This window comes from Abramis brama (genome assembly GCF_963993115.1).
Source record: "Abramis brama genome assembly, chromosome: 18".
Taxonomy (NCBI): domain Eukaryota; kingdom Metazoa; phylum Chordata; class Actinopteri; order Cypriniformes; family Leuciscidae; genus Abramis; species Abramis brama.
This window is the reverse complement of record NC_139980.1, coordinates 96,258-116,420: the sequence shown is the minus strand read 5'-3', so window position 1 is coordinate 116,420 and position 20,163 is coordinate 96,258. Positions and strand designations below refer to the sequence as shown.

Here is a 20,163-nt window from a genome sequence, read left to right as displayed (position 1 = left end):
GCGCACCCCCAGGGGTACGCGAGCTACCACCAGGGGGTGCACGAGAGGAAAAATGTAATGGCGGTCTGTTTTTCATACAATAATTCCATACAATAAAAAAACATGAACAGTAAACATGTCCTTTGTAAATTCCTTTTCCTTTTATTTTAAATAAAAAAAACTATAATTTATTAGTTTTTGATAAAACAAATACATATGAAATGCACAACGACACACCTAAAGTCGCTCATACAAGCAAACTCTACACACACGAGACGCGCACGCGCACGCGCACACAAACTCTCCACGCACATACTTATATGAAACGCGAGCACACACACACACAAACTCGCGCACATACACATACTGAATGTGACCCGAGCATACACACAAACTCTCCGCGCACATAGTCATATGAGACGCGAGCACACACACACACAATACCATAAAGATGTGGAAAAGTCGATCAAGAGTATGGCTACATTTCTCCAGGCTCGATGCCAACAGCGCGCGATGCAGTATTTGCGGTAAAATAATTGCTGCAAAGACCGGTACCACGACAAATAAGCTATGATGAAGCCCTTGACAGTGCACGGAGTAAACATAAGAGCAGAAAGTGGCTCCGTCTTCGACTGGTAAATGAAGATATATCTTGTTGATCAGTCTGATAGTGTTTATATTGCAATAATGACCTACTGAATGTACACTGCCGCAGAATTTTTTTTTAGTAAGGATGCATTAAAGTGATCAAAAGTGACCTTAAAACATGTCACGTGTAATGTTACAATATATTTCGTTTTTAAATAAATGCTGTTCTTTTTAAAATTTTATACATCAAAGAATCATGAAAAAAATAATAGTTTCCAAAATATTAAGCAGCAAACTGTTTAGAAAAATATAAAAAAAATATATATTGTTGTTCAAAATGTTGTTTATTTTAAGTTTGAGCCTATGCTTTTTGTTACTTAATTATGTTGTGGATCGTGTGTAGGCTAATTTTATTGTCGCACTTGAAAAGTATCAGATTGATCCTCATTTTTATTTATTTTATCTATTTCGGAGCTATTCTCTTTAATGTTGTGGATCGTTTGTAACTTCATTGCAATTTAATTCAATGTACTGTCGTTCTAATTTCCATAACCGTTGTGTTGTGATGATAATGCTAGCTCCACGGTCATTTAATATTGCTGCAATGTTTCTTTTACGCGGCTGAAAATAACCGTGCTTTCTGTTACTGAGCCTGTGTCTGTCACTCGTCCTCTTAAAAGTGGAAGCTTGTGCGTATCTTTGTTGCATTATATTGAAACTTTGTTGATGTTGTTATTGTCATGCGTGTTCTGGTTATTTGCGCATGATTAAACATGAGTCTTTTTATATGGCAATAAAACAAAGCTTTGTTGCGTTATTTTTTTGAAGTGGGGATTGGGGGTGCGCCAACCCGGTTGGGACATAGAAGGGGGTGCGCAGGAAAAAAAGTTTGGGAACCGCTGAGTTAGTACATGACGCTTTCCCTCGTCTTCATTTCTTGTACTTTAAATGTGTGAATTTCTGTAACATAGGTTTTTTGATAGTTAAATGATAACTCAAATGCTGATAAAATAGTAATTTCTGTCTGTTTCATGTACTAACTACGAGAGGTAAGTATGAGATACAGTGTCAAAGGCTGCTGTTAAGTCAAGCATGATGAGAACAGAAAGACTACCAGAGCCAGCAGAGGTCAGGAGGTCATAGGTCATTTGCTACAATTTCAAGCAGCGTAGAAACGAAAGGAAGTACTGAGCAGTACTAAAATAAAAACTATTACAATAGTTACAGTCGTTTTGCAGATAACCATGAAAGTTTACTGGTATTGGTAAGGACTACTGAAATCTCGGACAGCACTAGTTTGGAGGAATGACTTGTTTGGCAAACCCCAGTGTTTTTTTCCTTGATGACTGTGTGACACATCATCCCTTCATGAGATCAACACATTCACATCGACATCTTTACTGTGTAGAGGTCTGACAACTTTCTGCCAAATGTTGACAGGCAAAGCCTTTACGTAAAGAGAAAACAAGTTTCCTCCATCCGCATTAGTCCATTCACCACTAAATCACTGAGACTTTGCTTCGTCAAGGAAAAAACTCCCTTCTGTCAGCTCAACAGCTGAAAAGTGTGAGAAATGCTGAAGTTTAGTTTGTTTAATCAGGGCTTAGGTGACCTGGTTTTCCTCAGACTCGCGAGGTCCGGCTCTCGGAGAGAAGGGATTATGTTTGAGATGGCCTCGTACGCTCTCCGTTCTCAGGCATCTTCTGTCAGACCACACAACGCTGGGTTCAGGTATTTAGCTTCTGTCAACACATCCACCATTCCTGAGATCCCAAACCCGCTCTCATCCACAGTCCCTCACACACTCACACTTTAATGTGCGTTCTAGGCAAACCGTGGCCTGTCTCTGTCAGCTTAGGGATTCGACTCCCGGCACCGCTTACTTTAGAAGGTTTCTGTGCAAAACTACATCACTTTCTATGAACATGGCACACTTTTGTGTCTCTGAACCGGTTCAAGGAACAAAACCAGAAACAAACTAAATTTAACAGGAACATAAACAAAAACTAAATCAAGTTTAATCATTCTAAACAGAAACACTTATTCGAAATGACCATTAATGTTTATTGTGTATTGTGGTTTTATGTGTGGTCAGACACTTCCGCATGTCGCTGTATTATTGACATGCTCCCAAAATCAAGCTCAAGTTTTCCACCAGCGAATGTCGGAGATATGTGTTTTGTCAGTCATTAAAACTGCAGTAAGTGCATAACATAAATTTTTTATTAACTTACAGTTTACAAAGGTTATTGCAGATATGTAGTAGAAGCTTGCTTTATATATTTGGCATTAAGCATGTGTTATAAAAGATGAAGTGTTACGCACAGTGTGTACCAAACTAACACTCTTCTCTGATCCTACAGAAAACATTAGCCTTTACACACATTGTGATTTCTGAATAAAGACAACGCTGTAATTATCACATAACCAGTTCTTTATTCACGACCATCTCCACAATGTGCATGTATGAGATTTGACTGACAGTTTGAGGATCTACTGGAGTTACCAACTTTCGTCACAAGCTCTATTCAAGCTCTTGCATGAAGTTTAGGGGGAAAAAATGAATTAAAAAAAACAACAACGTTATTAACAGGTATTTTACTCAAATTGTTTTCAGAACGGTAATGTTACAGAAGGAACATATGAACAGTTAAAGTGCTGATGCGACTCGGAGTAAAGCTGCACATTTCAGAGTGGACAGCCTAAGGCACACCTGTGCAATAATCATGCTGTCTCATCGGCATCTTGATACGCCACACCTGTGAGGTGGATGGATTATCTCGGCACAGGAGAAGTGCTCACTAACACAGATTTAGACAGATTTGTGAACAATATTTGAGAGAAACAGGCCTTTTGTGTACATAGAAAAAGTCTTAGATCTTTGAGTTCAGCTCATGAAAAATGGGGGCAAAAACAAAAGTGTTGCATTTATAATTTTGTTCAGTGTAGTAATGTGTGTCAGGAGTACAAATGAAGCCATGAAAAAATGAAACGGGACTTTATTCAATTACAAGATGAATCCAGTCCGTCACACTCGGGTAAACTGTCTGTGACAACTGTCCAATGAAGAACATCCAATGTTCACAAAAGACTTCATGTTGAGAAGATACAGATTTATTCTCCATTGTGAACCTGACAGATTTACCCTCCCCATTCTCCAAGAAATTAGACTCTCACTAACAAAAAGAGTTCAACGTTTATTTTAAATATAGTGTGGTAGTTTTACTGTAATACCCAAACAGTGCAATCAGATTTTGTAAGATTTTGAGAGGCACATCTTATATCTTCTCTGTACACTATCAGCCATCGTCTTGATTGATGGACAGATCATTAGGCCAATGACGATTCCAACAATGTGTTTATATTCCACATATGGACCAATCACCAGCCGGCTCTCGTTCATTTAACTACTGTAGCTTTTTTTTTATAGTTTTACATGTTTTAATTCCACAAACTCCAGAGGGTTGAGGTCAGGTGTGTAATTGTTCATGATTTAATGGGTAAAAACCTCCTCTCACTGACAGTGTGTTGAAACTTGACAATAGTAAATGACATCTCCTCATCATTTACTCATGTCATTCCAAGTCTGTACGGTTCACTGACTGTTTTGTGTTTCTACAATGAAAGCGTGAAACGCCTCGTGTTGTTGTGTTGAGTCTGGTTATTTCTGTCCTCCCTGTACGCCACGGGTTAGACCTCGATAACAACTCGCTTCTGCATTATGCAAAACATCAGGCTATGAGGAACTAAACATAGCCATCATTATAGTCTGAGCTTCCACGAGCTGCTCGTTTATTCCTGCATGAGAAGGTGTGTGTGTGTGTGTGTGTGTGTGTGTGTGTGTGTGTGTGTGTAGCCCTCCTCGGGAGATGTGAATAAACATCAGTGTCCAGTCTCTCAGAACAGAGACGCATCTCAAACCTGCAGTCTCGCTCACACTGGTGAAAGAGCCGGATATTAATCATCAGATCTTGTGTAGTTTCTCTCCTCTTGGCCTGAGTGAAGATGTCTGAACTAAACCCACTTAGCTGCCAAAACAAAACTGCATTCTACATTCAGACACCCATTCATCCTTCATCTACAGTCAGAACACACGTCCAGATACATACATCAGGAACCCAAACTAAAGCAGATCTGACTGGAGATTATCCTGCTTATTACAGGACGACTCGCCACATAAACAAAGAATGGACATGAAATATAGATGCGAGTATATTAATGAGTGATGAAAGCATGAAAGCTCTATTTGAGACTGATGCTGAGGTACAGCGAAGACTGTCCCGATTCAAAGATCCTTATAATGCTAGTGTTATAATTTCAGGAAATAAAGGCCCAAGATTCAGTGCACGGTTTTATTTGTGAGAAAAATATAAAAGCGGATTATGCTTTTAAATACAAGAATTGGGTTTCAACTTAATCGAATATTTAATGATATGCAGTGTTACATTAGTGCATAAAAATGAAAATGATGAAATACATTTCTTCCTTGTGTTTATTTTGTAATAAACAGGGTGGAAGGTGGAAGGGAGTTTTACTGTATTTTATTTTGTATGTTTACAATCCCCTTCTGAAGCCACATGGAGATGAGCACGACATGTTGTCAAACGTCTGAAACGTTGAGATGTGTGTTTCTGCTCTTGATGGGATCCAGTCCGATTTCAGATTGTGAGGATTCACATCTGTTCACATGTGCTCTTCATGTTCTACAGTGCCACGCTCATAATGGAGAAACTCGGGCTGTAATCAAGCATTTCTGCCTCCATGACATCTCTAAAAATACAGCCGAAATATACAGTAGTGCACAAAAGTCAAGTCCGGAGAGGAGATTCGGTTTTAATGACTCTTCAAGTTTAATTATAGCATCAAAATATGAGGAAAATATTTGAGATTTTCCTCATATTTATATCACACACACTTATATGTATAAGTCCTGATATAATAAAATAAAATAAAAAAAACCTTGCGATGTTTTAACTGTGAGACTTGTTACAGCACTTGTACACTGTTGCCTCTCGCTGGTCTGATTGCTTCTATTGCTCTCATCAGTTGTAAGTCGCTTTGGATAAAAGCGTCTGCTAAATGATTAAATGTAAATGTTATTTTTTTAAATATTTTAAATATGATGGAAGAACAAAACCCTAAACTTGGTGAAGTATTTATCTGACAAAATTATTTGGCTAAAAAGGGCTAAACTACAGCTACAGGATTTTTACACACGAAAAATCCATAGAAAAGCTGACAGGAAAAAGCTTACATTGACAACATGATCAGTTATTAATATTTCGTAAGCTAGTGAGAGAAAACGGCTCCATCAAAGAGTCTAAAGAGGTAAGCAATCCACACACACTTCTGAATGTCTTTCAGAACTTTTCAAATCTCAATACATCTCAAAATAAAACATTGCTGCAAAAACATTCTTGTACTTTCATTCTGAAGGCAAAATCACTAAAGACGAAGTGGTTGTAACTGTTGCTGTCATGACGGATGTATTTCTGAACCAGCCGCTATCAGAATAATCTGCGGCGCAGGACAGATATCGCTAGCGGGACAGATACGGGACAGATATCGCTAGCGGGACAGATATCGCTAGCGGGACAGATATTACTGCTAACGGGACAGATATTAGGGACAGATATTACTGCTATTCTGCTGTTCTTTAATGTCATTCACCATCGTTTTGAGGCTCTTTTTTATTATGGGTTCAGGCACCGGTACCGTTATTTTTGCAACTGTCTTTGGTCATACTTATCAGCCACTCCAGCTTTAATAAAAATAAAACCAAAATCCTCTTTTTCAGTACGTCAGTGTACGTTGAACGTGGCTTTCGGGTAACTGCTGTGATCTTCAGCCAACAAATGTAAGTGCGCTATATAACCCCGCTTCGGTGTGTGTCTGGCGCGGCCTAGCCCGCTACACCAGCTCGGCAGAGAGATAACAGTTTCCCCAAGAATGAAGCTTGTGTATCCTCTCCAAACTTTACTCAGGGAGCACTGTAAAATTGCAAAGAACAATACATTTCATTATTTCATTCGGATACAGACGTTGTTCAAGAACAATATTGAAATATAGTCTGTTAAAACGTATAAAAAACAAATGTGCCAGCTTAACAATAACTTCTATGGGAATTTACATTACAAAGCTAACGTTTAGCATATGCGATCAAAATGCACATTTAGAACGAACTCAACTTCATTACCAAAGGATTTCATTACTAGTATTCTTAGTGCTAGATGTCGAGATAACTGTATGACTTCACTTGCAGGCAAAAGTTTTTTCAGGCCAAATTAAATCCAGAGAGAAAAATATGTGACCGTTTACTTCACGAGAGCCATAGAACTGAAGCAAGACGACTAATACAATGTAAACATTACGTTACGTTAGGAGTCACCACATGAGGTCTGTCTTTCCCCAGATAAACAACAGAACATGACAAACCCAGTGTCCACTCGGCAGGTCGATAAAGCTGGACTGTGGGAAGATCCTGTTCTGGAATAGCGCTCATTCCCGGGAACATGGCTGTCATTGCTGATTCCTGTGCAGTCATTGGAAGAAAGACTCTGAGCGCTAGTCTATTTTTAAGTTAATTAAATATAAATGGATCAACGTGAGGCCATTGTTCTGGTGATAATGCTCTCTGAAGTGGTGTCCAGTCCATAAATAGCTGAGTCCCTTCAACCAATAACCCTTGATTGGAAAAGCTGACGAAGGTCGCAGGAGGTGAATCGCTACATCTGCACTTCACCTCTGTCTCCACACCAGATGTCTAGAGGCAATCACATCAGCTGTGACCACAGGACAAGTCGCCGTAACCTGGAATATTTAAATGTTGAGATGCTACGGGTCATTCTCTGAAACTCTGCCTTTTCTACTGTGATAAAACTAAACTATTCTACATTTTTAAACATTCTGCCAGACAAATAATGTTTAAGTGTTGATGAATTAAGCTGTGCTAAATAACTGTAAATATGTAAACTGTAAATAAGAAATGTAACACGAGAAAGATTAATTTTACATTACAAGCCATGAACCTACAATGTGGGTCTTAGAAAATACAATGCTTATATTGCTACAAATATCCACTTTTCAATATGTAAATCGTAATATGCATAAAAACTATATAGGCGTTATGTTCAAATCTACAGCATTTAAACAGATATATAGTCCAGAAAGTAATATTCTTCGGTCTACCATTTGCAGAATAAAGCTAGCTCTTAATTTTGCAACTAATAAACTGTGTGAATGTTTTATGGGCTGTGCTTAAAGGGAATATTCTAATACATATTCTAATCGAGACCACCACTTCTTCATTAGAGAGCAAACGCTCAGCGGTCTGTGATTCAAAAGCATTTTTCTCATTCAATATCGCCACAGGGATTTCAAATAATCCTTAAAAACAAGAGTTTCCATGAGATCTATATAATATTAACAATCTCCAGATAAATCACAACATTACACATTATTGATTTAAAGGGATAGTTCACCCAAAAATGAAAATTAGCCCACGATTTACTCGCCCTGAAGCCATCCTAGGTGTGTATGACTTTCTTCTTTCAGACGAATACAATCAGAGTTATATAAAAAAAATTCCTGGCTCTTCCAAGCCTTATAATGGGAGTGAATGGATATATATTTTTGAAAGTCCATCAAAGCCTATCCGTGATAAAAGTGCTCCACACAGCTCTGGGGGTTAATAAAGGTCTCCTGAAGTGATGCGTTCCTGTAAGTGTAAGATTGTAGATTTGATTCAAAAGCTCAAAATTATTATTATTAATTATTCACTATGAGAATAAGTTTCACTCACCAGCAGCTCCAGAAAGAAACATGAAAATTAGTTGGAATGAAACATGGAAGTTTTTTTTTTCGAAAAAAAAGAGAGCCTCAAAACGATGGTGATTAAAATTAAATAACGGCTTTTTTATTTAAAAAATAAAGAAAAAAATAAATTCTTAAAATTGAATATATTCAAATTGTAGGGTAAATATATAAATATAAGTAGTCTAAATACAAAACACAACAAATTTACATAACAAATTAACAATAAAACATAAGCCACCTAACCCAAATACAATAATTTAACACTAAATAACACTACAGTAGCAATAACAGCAAAGTAGTATTCTTGGTATGCTACAAACCAGCTTTAAATCTCAGCAGTTCTTTTCACATGTTCTGCTTCTCTGGCCAGATATGACCCCTCTCCCGACTCACTGCATGTCCTGCACACGGTTAGGGTTATCCTAGAACGGATCCCCTTAAAAGCCGTGATGCGAAACCCCTCGTGGAAGAAGAACGCCGTCATGTTTACAACTGTGACAATGAGCTCATCAGGATCAAACAAAGGCTGGATTTTCAAAAGTATGCGAGGTTCGCGGCTCTATTCTTGCAGTAAACTTGCACAGCGCTCTTGAATGAATAATTGATTAGAGATGTATATGCTGGTCTGTTATTGTAGGGATGTCAACTTCACATTTTCACACGGAACCAAACGAACTGTGATTGGTTGCGTTACATGTCAGTCAGTCCTTGGCTGATATTTTTATTCTTAAATACATGTAAGCAGGGCTGGACTGGGACAAAAAATTGGCCCTGGCATTTTGGCCCGTACTGGCCCACTACATGATATGATCATAAACACCACACATCTTTGCACGCCATTGAATATGTCCTATAACAACTCCTTTTCAAAAGAATAAAATGATGGATTGATGAGGGATCGCTGGATCACCTGGGATGGTGGTTAATGAGGTTACCAGGAGTGGGATAGCAGGTGCAGTTAGAGAGGTAGTAAGAGAAAGGAAGGAAGTGTTAAGGTTTATGCTGCCTTACGGTTGCACTTTGGTAAGTGTGATGTCTGTTAAGGTTAGTATTTACTTAGAGGGGACGGTTGGTAGAAGCTTGGTACTTCGGTACCCGCCAATCTGAACCTCGTGACACAGGCCCTTTTCGGGTACCCCGGGATACCTTGCGGTGTTAACGAAGGGGTTACTTGTAGAGGGAGGTAGGTATCCAACCCCTCTGGGTCCACTTGGACAGCACGCAGAGACGGTGGCCTTGGGTTGATAAGGCCGTAACTGGTACCCAATCTTCTATCGATGGCTAACATTAGAGGGTTAGATAGGATGTTGATGTAGTGGATGGGGGGTACTTTGTAATTATCTTGTAAATTATTTATGGTTCTTGTGAGCTACCTTAAGATTGTATTGACTTAATTGGAGTAGAGTATTAAATGGTAATTAGTTAATTGAGACCTTGTATTGGTAAATTTAGAGGTTGATTGTAACACACACCCAGGATTGATCCCCTTGGGTGGGCCACCTCAGAGGAGGGTGTATGGTGTTTAAAGAGCCGAAACACCTGATGATCCTGAGGTACACCACTGAAGATGTGTTCCTTGGATGAATAGGTTTAGATGGTTATATGATCAGCCTTGGTTCTTTCATATTAGTTGATTAAAAAAGGAATTTTTTAGACACCTTATTTTGAAAAATTAGTTTAAAATAAAAGGACTGTTCCTGTAACTGCACATGCACTAAAACCTACCCCTTAAAGGGGATTGGGACTAATTCTGGAACATACCTAAAACCTACCCCTCACAGGAGGGAGATTTAATTTTATAGGATTGAGCTGTCTCTGTTCTTGAAGCAATCATGGGGAAGGGATTTAGGTAGACGTAGAATAAATCAAACTGTGGGTTTATTGTTTAGGTGTATCAGCCTCAGCAAAAACATGCGCCGGCCAGTGCACTCCTGCGTCCTCCCTAATCTAAACTAGACGACCGGTAGAGGTTGTCTGGGGGGAGGCGTTGACTTCCACAAACCTAACCTAGCGAGTGCCTTCGGACCTAGGGGGGCTGAGGAAAACCAAATATTGGATTAGGTTAGGGGAGACTAGGGAGATGCTAAGGTTGATTAAGATTAAGGTTGGGGGATTAGTATGAGAGGGGATAAGAAAAATAATTTTTTCTGGGGCGTACGGTGTTTGGCCAGGTTTACTGGACCATGGCTCCTCGGGGTATGGTTTAGTTCGCTGGTCAGAAGTAAGCTAAGGATGAAGGCTCCGTACTCTTGGGGAGATAAGGGTGGTATATGGGGGGGAGGAGGGATTAGATATGAAAAAGGTTTTTTTAGGTTTTGAAAAAAAACAATGGTTTTTTGGGGGTACAATGCCTGTCCAGGATTACCGAGCCATTTCTCTTCGGGGGGTGGCAATGTTCGCTGGTCGGGAGTAGATTAAGTAGAAGATCTTGTACCCTTGAGTAATCATAAAATAAATTAAAATAAAATAATATAGTATGGGGAAAAGTTTTTTTGGGGGAGATGGGTTCGGTCAGAATTTCCGACTTGCAAGATGGGATCTGAGTGAGTCGGGTACAGCCTGTAGCTGGATTCTGAAAATGAGAAGCTAATTAAGATTAAGATTGACTTAGGACGCTGCCTCACTCGGTTCTGAACCGGGTGATCCGGGTGGGGACTGAGTGGGGGAGCGAGAAAAGGTGGCCTAGGCAGGTACCTGGGGAGCCCCGCGCACTCCCGTGGCTCTCCCCAGCTCGTTTTTCTCATGAGGTTCATTTTCAGCCCGGGTCAGTAAAACTGGCTGGTGGTGGTTTTAGGTCTGGTAGATTAGTAGGAGAGGGTATAAAAGGTCAATTATTGCCTTGGGGGTGCGGTGCTTGGCCAGGATTATTGGACCATGGCTCCTCGGGGTATGGTCTGGTTCGCTGGTCAGGAGTAAACCAATTTGTAGGGTTCCATACTCTTATACAGAGGGTTGGGGGTTTGAGGTATAAGAATAGAGGTATGTAGTTATATGGTTTTGGCTTATTTACTAAAGTTTTCTTTCTTTTCTGGGTGGGTTTAGATGGCAGAAACCGAGGAGGATGAGTGCTTTAAGCGCATGGTCAGAGATGTTCATAAATATATAAAAACTACGCATCACCTGATTAATTTACGGGAGATGGAGGAAGAACCAGGGCCTAGGTCATTACAAAGAGTGGCTAGGTGGCTTGGGACGGTGGTATTGCCGTCAGGACCAACGCCGGTAGTTAACTGGAAGTTACATGGATGTGCCAGGAGGTGGCTGTGTGAGAGTTTGGAGATATTAAAACAGCATTATTCCTCGATTCGGCAAGGAATCTTGATCCAATGGGAACATAAAATGGATTCGGAGAGGGGCGAAAGGGCCTTAGAAGTAGCGGCCAGATGGGCCCGGAGAAATCTGAAAAATATTCTCCAGAGTACCATCAACATGGCTTCTGATGAAATTCGACAACTATGGAGTAGGGGGGAGCCGGGCATAACGAGACCCCTGAATCCGCCGGTGGTGGGGCCTCGGAGAGCGGCCTTGAAGAAGGGGCAAAGGACTGATAAGGAAGTACCAGTACAACCTATCCAGGCGGAGTCGGGGGGAGAGATTGAACGGAACTTGAGAGATAAGGAGCAGGAGTTGGGACATAGTACACAGGAAAGCCAGATTGTCGATCTTACAGGGGAGTTTGAGGGAGAGGATTGGCTTATATTGGATGAGGTGGCAGGAAGTAGTACGTCACAAGGGACACTGGACAAGTCTGTGGGGAAGGAGCTGAGGAAACTCGAGAATAAGGAAGTACTGGAGGAAGAGGAAGAGGAAGAGGATTGGGACGGTTGCCAAAGACAGGAACATTGTGGACAGAAGCTGAAGAACTGGTCATTGCAACCAAAGAGGGCCATCATAGTAATGGGGGATTCAAATATAGCAAGACTGCCGAGGGCAGGTGACAGGAGGGTCCAGCGGGTATGTTATCCTGGGGCGCGTTGGTTGCACGCATTCAACATTATTAAAAACAAGACCCCTACCACGAACATGGTGACGAAAGTTGTACTATCATTCGGGATTAATGACAGGTCATATGATTCCACGGAATCGGTAGGCAATTGGATCCAGAAGACCTTGCTGGCGGCGGAATCCACCTTTCCGAACGCACAAATTCACATTCCCATCATCAACTTCCATAGGTGTCTTCCCAAAAGACAAGTTGGAATATTGAATCGGATTAATACTCATATCATCAATACCAATAAAACCCTGGATCCCTTGGACTGTCAGTACTTTCGTACCGAAATGGACCTAACCCACTGGACCCGTGGTACGGGCTGGGCTATGTGGAAGCATTGGATGGCACAGGTAAACTAGTAGGGGAGGGGCACCCTGTCGACCAGAGTACAGGGACCGTGGTGAACCTCTCCCTAACAAGAATACTGAATAAAGTGGAAACAGCAGTTTTGCAGAGAGGGTTATCATTTGTGCCCAGATGCACCGGGGTGGGGAGCAAGGGTTGGAATAGATTAGAGGCAGAGGCCGGATACAGAGTATCATCGACGACTGAAGCTGGCGGCATTCTTTGAAGACGGAGAGGAAGGACAAAGAGCCCCATTTACAGTTAACTCGGGTGGGGAACCTCAGGACAACCAGGTGACCAGACGGTTCAGCTAATTATAAAGGAGGACCAAAAAATCATGAAAGGGGTAAAGGAGGTGGCCGAAGCTGGGAACCTTTCTCAGGAAGAGTGGAGAGCCTTGAAGGGATTAAGAGAAGACAATTCAATAGTGATCAAACCGGCGGACAAGGGCTCTATTGTGGTAGTAATGGATCGTTGGCAATATGTGAGGGAGGCGATGAGACAGTTGGAGGACCCGGAATTTTATAAGGAACTGAGGGAACCTATCTATCTGGAATCAGTGGAATGGATTAAAAACGAATTACAGGTTCTACAAAAAAGAGGCATCTTAAGTGAAAAGCAGACAAAATACATCAGAGGATCGGATACTCCCAGAGAAAGGATATTTTACTTGCTACACAAGGTCCATAAGGAGAGAACAGCTTGGCCTTTTCCAGATGTGCCACCAGGCAGACCAATAGTGTCGGATTGTGGGAGTGAAAGCTATGGAGTGGCAGAATGGATAGCTATATTCGGGACACGTACCAATTCCTTGAAAAGGTCCGGGGGATGAAATTAACACCTAATGCCAGACTCTTCTCAATGGATGTGGAAAGCTTGTACACCAATATCGAAACAGAGAGGGGATTGGAGGCAGTGGAGAGATGTCTACAACGGTACCCAGAGGAAGGCAGACCGGATGACAGCATATTAAAGCTGTTGGAGTTAAGTCTGACCAAGAATGACTTTTGCTTTAACCCTCTGAGGTCTGGGGTGTTTTTGGGGTCCTTGAGATGTTCTGACATGCCCTGACATTTGTGCTTTTTTCAGTTGCTTATAAACATATCAATGGCAAAAAAAATTTACACTCTATTTAGCACAAACAGGACTACCATAATATGTGAGCCACATGTATGTACATGTTTTCATTTTTGAGAGAATAATGTTTATGCATGGTTATTGAAAAAACAAAAAATGAAAGTTTCTGAAATAAGGCCACAAAACACATACTAAATATGTGTCAATAAGACTTTTAGAGTTTTTTCTTCAAAATGATGTGAAAATCATCCTGCCTAATCATTCACATAAAACGATACATTGATTTTAGTTTTGTGAAACACTTTTAGTTTGGAAAGGCAATATGCGGATGGGGCATAAACGATCATGCATATTTAGTGGTTCACACCTGATGAGACAATGCCCCTGCATACTTAATGAGCCATTCATTCAGGTGTGTCACCTATAGCTAACTTAAATATACGAGCTTGATAAAAATGATCATTCTAGAAGAAAATTTCAGATGGCATTTAGAGGCTTTTGCATCTGAACTCTTCATATATACACACACACACACACACACATATATATATATATATATATATATACATACATACATACATACATACACACACATATATATATATATATGCATACACACACACACACACACATATATACATATATATATATATATACTACCAAATTGGTTCACAGTTGGAAGCATCACAATTTTTTTTTATTTTTCCACAAATTGTGCTTGCAAATTGTATAATATCCAAGGTAAACATGTCTAGTAATTGTGCAGTTAATTCTTATACTGTATTTTCAGTTTTGGAATATTTATCCTCTCCCCAAATTTGTCACTAATAAAACACAATACAAATTATTTAAAGAAAAAAATTATATTTACCTTTTAATAGTTTGTTTACATCTACCTTTTAAATATATTTTTTTATTAAAAAGGTTACAATTACAACAACAATTCAAGTGTAATCTTACAGTATATTCTACAGTAAAAACTGTACCCAAATCTAGTCAACAAAATGTTGTCTTTCATATTTCGCCTGACTGTAACGTTGTTTTTATGAAATATTAGGGCATATAAATGTTAATTTGCAGTTTAATACGTTGCTTATACAAATAGCCTACATTTTATTTCAACATATTTCAGTCGATTTTTACTCATCTCAGTATAGCAATACAGTTTGCTAAAACATCATCATTCATTCACACACGCAATTTAAATTTAAACTGTCTTTTTGCGAGCTGTGGTAAACAGCGCATCTCTGCCGTTCATTCATTCATAAACAGAAACCCGATTCACTTGAGAAGGAAAAAAACTTACTACAGTATTCCTCAGCTCGCTCCTCGATATACCCGCACTTCTGAGGTACATTTTCCATTATTATTATTCCTCACAGCGCTGCGAGACGGTGTAAACAAGTAATGATCTGAATAAACTTGTGTTTTCTCAAGCTGATATGGGGGCGTTCACAGGATTGCGCGGATTGCCTCAGTCATTTGCGTTTGAATAGCGCGCGCTCTCCGTGGGCGGGTCACATTACATTTGAATTAGCTGTAATGAGCTCGACTGGAATCGCTCTCTTTTAATACAGATTTCACAAGATGAGAATATTCTTCATTTAAAAGAAGAGAATTCAAGCTTCATGCCTGTGTGTCTGTATGCCTGTTTGACTGAGTATTCGCTGAGTTATTGTTCATTTTCGGACGTGTTTCAGAATGGACTACACTGACAGAGAGAAGGCAGAACTCGCTTCGTGTTTATTTGTCTTTATTTGGCAAAAAGCACAACACTTTGTTTTTATTGTGAGTATACACAAAAATAATACACATTTAACAGAATCGATTGATGTATGAAACTCCTATGGAAAATCAAAGTCAACAGAGTATTTATGAGTTTCTTTTACACTGATAAAAAAAAAGCGAGCTGGTATCGCCGGCGATACCGTCGACCTCAGGGGGTTAATGGACGTTATTTTCTCCAAATCAAGGGTACAGCAATGGGCAAGAGGTTTGCGCCGGCCTATGCCAACATCTATATGGCGGATTGGGAGGAATCTGTACTCCCTAGATGCAAATCTCAGCCGACACAGTATTGCCGGTATTTAGATGACATCTGGGGTGTTTGGGAAGAGACAGAAGAGGACTGGTTGGAATTTGTTGAAACATTAAATACGCATCACCCATCCATTCGGGTGAAGTGGGAACTGGAATCGGAAGGGATTAACTTTCTGGATACCACAGTGTACAAAGGATCAGACTTTTTAAAGACCGGGAGACTGGACACTAAGGTTTACTTCAAACCAACGGACACACACGCCCTGCTGCATCGGAGGAGTCACCATGCTAAACACGTCTTCAAAGGGATTGTTAAAGCTCAACTGTTAAGGTTCAGGAGGATCTGCACCCGGGAGGAAGACAGAGCAGAGGCAGCTAACATTCTGATGAAGGCCCTGAGGAGAAGAGGATACTCCCGGCATTTCGTAAGGGTGGCGGCAAAGGAAGAGAGAGAGATGGGAAAAGGGAGGACAGTGGTCCCGCACAAAAGAGTGCTTCCTTTTGTATTGACATTTTCAGGTACAGCCAAAAGTCTAGCCCTGGGGATAAAAAGGAATTACGAGAGGCTGTCTCGAGACAAGACGCTGGGTACACGATTTAGGATGGTGGCTGCCTTTAAAAAAGGCAAGAATCTACAGGAATTACTGGTCCACAGTAGATTACGCCCAGCTAACGAAAAAGCCCCAACGAAAACAAAAGGTGGGACATTATTGAGGGGAAAACAGTGTATAGGGAGTGTATAGGATTCCTGGGACCATCCCCCTTAATCAGAAGAAATTAAGCTAGCGCAAGTTCTGCCAGGAAGACTCAATCGTTCGCGTCATTAATTACTTCCTCATCTATCCAATCATATCATTTACTGTAGCTTAAAAGGGCAGCGCTTACACATGTTTGAGTTCGCAGATGCTGTCACTCCAGTAACTCAACTGCTAGCGCCAGTAGCCGACCAAACATGTCTCAGGATAACCAATCCATTTGTGACTACTCAGATTCAGACGATTTCGTTCAGCCATCCCCTTCTGCTACACGCCGGAGTACCCGAATTCAATGCCGCACCTCTTCATGGGCGAGCTGCTCTTCTGAACTCATACTAAACGCTCTCGAGGACGCCAGCATCCCTGCTAGCGAAGGAATTTCTAGAGAAGATCTTCTGCTCTTGGCCCAGAACACACTGGGCAATCCTCCTGCTTCTACTTCTCCACATCCAGACGCCGCCGCAACCACTGCTCAACCGACAAAAGCCAGCAGAAAAAGATCTGCAAAATCTACACCTCGTTCAGCTAAAAGAACATCACTACCGGATCAAGAGATATCTCCTTCTCAAATCGCCGACGCACCCGATACTAATCTGCTGCTCCTTTCCGCAGTTCAAAACCTATCCCAAACGGTCAAAGGATTACAGTCCAAGATGACAGATTTTGAAAACTCTTTCTTCAACCCTGACTGCAGCCCAGATCCCGCTACAACTCGGCCCTCTTTCTCTGGTAATATTTCAGCAAGCTTACCTTCTACATCGACCTCTCTGCCCGCTCCTCTTCTCAAGATCCAGCCGTCATTCCAAAACGTCTCAGCTTCACCGGCTTCTCCCAGCTTTAATCTCTCCTCATCTACACCAGCTCAAGCTTTCGGTAGGCGTTTCGTTCCTCCCGCCGCTGCTACAGTCTCTCCACATCTCAGGTCAAATATTATCCAAGGTAAGGACATCAACCTGGCTTCTTTACTTCTCCCTTCGCCTGCTGCCGACAGGAAAATGGTGGAATGCGGTGACGTGGCAGTGCTCCTCAAAACTTCTGATCCACGCTTGCAACGCAATCTTTCGTTCGGAGAGTTCGTAATTGCATTTAGCATTTACAGGGACACACTATGCCAAGTTTTTCCAGATAGGAGGGAAGAGTTAGACCTCTATCTATCCATGATGGCAGACTTTAATCAAAGGTATGGGGGCACCTTATTCTATGAGTATCATAAATCCTTTTCCGCTAAATCCGCGTCTTGCATTTCACTCTACAATTCAAGACTTGACTGGTCCATCACGGATACTGAATTGCTAGTTCGCCATTTCGGCGGTCAAAGAAGTTTGTCGTGTTCTATATGCAGCGCTCACGGACACTCAGCTGCTTTCTGCCCGAAAGCTTTTCCTAGCCGCGATCCGCGGTACTGAAAATGTAAGATGCAGCTCCTCCAGCAGAGGACGCCCCGCTGAAACATTTAATGACAATCCTATTTGCAATCAGTTTAACGAAGCTGTGTGTACATTTAATAACTGTCGTTTTGCTCATATTTGCACCCTGTGCAAAGACCCACACCCGAAATCAGTCTGCCCACGCCGATACAAACCTCAAACCAGAAGGAAAGCCCCTTTTCAGAAGAAATTCTGAGCAAACATCCGTCCACACCAATCAACATTTCAAACCTCTCTAGCTACCTCTCTTCTCACCCCGATCCATCTTTCGTCGATTATCTCATCACCGGCTTGTCTCAAGGGTTTAGGGTGGGAATTCTCTCACAACTCACTTCATCCTTTTCAGCAAAAAACTTGCAATCAGCTATAAACGAGCCCGACGTCGTTTTTACACTGCTCGAGAAAGAAGTCAGTAAAGGCTATGTTATCGGCCCTTTCGCCTTCCCTCCTTTTTCCCCTTTCAGGATTAACTCTATTGGTGTCGCTACCCGTAAATACTCTGGTAAAAAACGTCTCATTTTTGACATGTCTTCTCCCCATTCCAGCAAAATTCTAAGCGTTAATGAATGCATTCCCCTCGAACCATTCTCCCTTCATTACGCTTCGGTGGACAACGCTATTCAGTTAATCAAGCTAGCTGGCCATGGTGCTTGGCTGGCTAAAGCAGACATAACAGACGCTTTTAAAACCATGCCAATACACCCTGCTGACTGGCCACTTTTCGGCGTTAAATGGGATTCAAAATTCTATTTTGCAGTAAGGCTCACTTTCGGGTGTAGGAGCAGCCCTCATATCTTCAATAGTCTGTCGGAAGCTTTGTGTTGGATCCTGCTGAACGTCTGCAAACTCCCGTTCGTTTTGCATTTACTTGACGATTTCTTGCTTATCGATTTCCCTTCTCCTCATTCTTCCGTTCTCGATATCTTAAAGCAGGTTTTCAGTGACGTCGGCGTTCCCCTCTCTTCAGAGAAAACTCTGGGCCCCTCCACTAATCTCGAATTTTTAGGTATCTCCCTCGATACGGTTAAGATGCAAGCTTCTCTTCCCCTAGAAAAGCTTATAAGAATCCGATCTTTCCTGGAAAATTTTTCCTCTCTACCAGTCGTCTCGAAGCGCGATCTATTGTCCCTGTTGGGCCACCTAAATTTCGCGATGAGCATCATCCCGCAAGGCAGGGCTTTCATTTCGCGTCTACTAACGGCTGCACATTCCGTGCCCGAACTTAGTAATCCGGTTCAGTTAGACGAAGGTTGTCGGTCCGATATTACATTCTGGTCTCGCTTACTAAATGATTGGAACGGCATTTCTTTTTTCTATAACGAGAACTTCGAATCATCCGCAGATTTACATTTATTCACCGATGCTGCTCCGTCCGTCGGGTTCGGGGGATATTTCCAAGGGCACTGGTTCGCAGAGAGATGGCCGAATGATTTTCCTAGATCTACATCTAGTTCACTCTCTTCAGCGCTATACGAACTCTATCCTCTAGTCGTAGCCAGCGTAATCTGGGGTCCTGAGTGGTCTAGGAAACGCATTCTTATGTTTTGCGATAACGAAGCCACCGTAGCTATTATTAATAAAGGCAGATCATCTTGCCTGATGATCATGCCTTTTCTGCGTCGCTTAATTTGGCAGTCAGTCATCCACAATTTCATTATTAAAGCTGCTCACATACCTGGCCACTTCAATGTTGTCGCTGATGCTCTATCTCGCTTTCGTTTTCAGACCTTCAGACGGCTCTGCCCCGCAGCCAACAAGGATCCAACACCCTGCCCTCCCCTGTCAGCCACAACGTTATACTAGAAGATTTGCTTTGCTCAGCCAGACTTTACATGTCTAAAGGCGTTGCTCCATCGACTCTCAAAGCTTATACTTCTGCCTGGTATTCGTTTTCAATGTTTTGTTTAGCCTTTCAACTTCCTTTATTCACTATTTTGATTTCGACAGTTTGCTCCTTTCTCGCGTTTAATTTCGACAAACGAAATTTAAAAATCTCTTGCATTCGTAGATTACTCGCAGGTGTTCAATTCTACGCCAAATATTATAACCCCGATTCTCCTAGCCTATTCACCGCTACTCCTATTCGCCTCATGCTCAAAGGCATGGCTAAAACTTCTATTGTGTCCCCTGACAAAAGGCTGCC

At 41.4% G+C, this 20,163-nt stretch overlaps 2 protein-coding genes across 3 annotated transcripts in view; one reads left to right on the top strand and one right to left on the bottom strand.

Moving 5' to 3' along the window:
- The window catches only part of rpf2 (ribosome production factor 2 homolog), a 223,885-nt gene extending 223,630 nt beyond the window's left edge, over window positions 1-255 (top strand). The window contains exon 11 of the mRNA XM_084091613.1: window positions 246-255. The gene's annotated coding sequence lies outside the window, so the exon portion shown is untranslated. The remainder of the gene's footprint in view (window positions 1-245) is intronic.
- The window catches only part of lrfn2b (leucine rich repeat and fibronectin type III domain containing 2b), a 110,325-nt gene that overhangs the window by 63,934 nt on the left and 26,228 nt on the right, over window positions 1-20,163 (bottom strand). The window lies entirely within an intron of this gene.